The following is a 1,964-nucleotide window of genomic DNA, read 5'->3' on the forward strand; positions in this document are numbered from 1 at the left end:
TCCTTGTACAGACCAAGTGGCGTTTGAGGCATTTGTTGGAATAGAACAAGGGAATATGAGGCTGTTGTAAAGCAGGTAACATTTGTGTCAGAGTTGCATTATTTTGCCATATTTAATCAAGGTATATGCTGAACTAATAATCCAAGACCATATGAAGGCAACACCAGGATTGGAGGAATGTTTATTAACAACTCATGTGCCAGGCTAGCCATTACTGTCTGCCTTCGCAAATCAGATGATAAACAATTGTGGTTACACATTAATAAATATTCAAGAACCTTGGGCTCCTTGGCTTAAACCTGATCATGATGCCACAGCATTCCTGCCAAAATATAAGACTCATGAGGTTCTACCTTCTTCTTGTACAGCCAGATGCAACTGTATTTGGGGGGAAAAGAGAAAAAAGACTCAAAGGTAATTACGGTTTGCTGGTTTGTTTTTTTAAAGCACTAATATAGAAATGTTATATATATATGGATAGAGAATACTACAAGGATGAGAAGAATTCTTAGGATTCTAATAAAGCCTTAGAAATGAGCACTAAAACTATGTAGCAAAGTAATTCTGGCTTTACATAAAGAATGCCTATAAGTTTAACAATTAAACAGTGGAGATTCAGGTAGACAGATATGTGCAGATGTCTCCAACAGCTGGACTCCGTCTTAATGTGAAGCTAGGATAGCACATGTTCCAGAATTCCTTGTCTGATTAACTGTTCACACTTCCAGCGAGGTAAAAAATGCTGAGGGGAAAAAAGGGACAAAGAAAAATTATTGGAAAATAATCTCTTGGCTTACATTTTACATCAATAAAAAACAAACTAATCGCTTATTTTTAAAGTTCCAACAGTGATGGATCATAATCAACAGCAACAAGTAGTTAATAAGGGATTAAGTTAACTTAAAGCTATTGGTATTTTTAATCAGAATTACTTAAATGAATTGTATAGTTTAAGTTAAATTCACTAAGAAATTTTAAACACAGAAGTGTCGGGTTTTTTGCCCAACTTTAATAAACCCTGAATTTTCCAGGGTTATAACTACTATATTAAAAAAAGAAACATGAATTAAGGACATCAGGTATAATGACTAACTATACAAGACCATTTACAACAAAGATACAAGAGATCTAGTAAAACTAGATAATCTTAGAACCCTCAGCTTCAAGTGGACTGAAAACTAACTGGAATATGAAGAGAAACAAAAGTGGTGCAAGAACAGACAGAAAAGTGAATTGTCAGCTAGCCTAATGCAGCACATCTTGAATTTTTCCATGTAGCATTCCATCCAGACAGCAGCCCGGCACATTGGTAGGTGGCATTAAGAAAGGATCCTCACTTGTTTCCCACTCCCTTGGGATATCACAATTGCCAGCCCCTACCTTCACCCATTCATCAGACAAAGATATCCTTGTATGTTCATTGAGGACAAAGCTATGCTCTCAGGGTTTACCACCCCCACACCTAGAAATGCTTGAGATTCCCCTCATACGACCAGCAAAAAATAAAATGCTGGATCCCTCAGTACTCTCGGACAAGTGGAAATTTCTACTATGATTAGCCATTCTGACCCAGCTGCTTCTCTACCAGAATGAATCCCCTCAGCTATCACCTAAGCTGTAAAAAAGCCCTACTGGATCAGGTGCATGGGCCATAGAAAACAGATAGGCCTGTCAAATTCCATCTAGAACCAATATCCAAACCCCTAGAGGGTGTGACCTATACAAAAGGGTCCTCACCCCCAAGTTTTGTTTTTCCTTGTCCTTTACTTCCTTTGATTTGTTTTAATTATTTCTGCACTCTGCTTTCTTCTTTGTCTCTGCTTCTACTTTTATTCTTTCCATTTTTATTTACCTTTCCCGTTCCCTTCCTTCCTGCTACTTTTGTATTTTTTAATTAGTTTCTCTTTTATTTTTCTCTACCTTAGTTTTTGACACACACATACATACTTCTAGTTATTAAATTC

General features: G+C 36.9%; 1 long non-coding RNA gene across 1 annotated transcript in view; it reads right to left on the reverse strand.

Annotated features, from left to right (window-relative positions):
- Nucleotides 1-163: 163 nt before the first annotated feature.
- Nucleotides 164-1,964, reverse strand: part of LOC123520894 — a 15,672-nt gene continuing 13,871 nt past the window's right edge. The window contains exon 2 of the long non-coding RNA XR_006679413.1: nucleotides 164-742. This is a non-coding gene — a long non-coding RNA (uncharacterized LOC123520894). The remainder of the gene's footprint in view (nucleotides 743-1,964) is intronic.

Source organism: Echinops telfairi, unplaced genomic scaffold, assembly GCF_000313985.2.
Source record: "Echinops telfairi isolate 266 unplaced genomic scaffold, ASM31398v2 ScPeMD7_7462;HRSCAF=8500, whole genome shotgun sequence".
NCBI classification, from domain to species: Eukaryota; Metazoa; Chordata; class Mammalia; order Afrosoricida; family Tenrecidae; genus Echinops; species Echinops telfairi.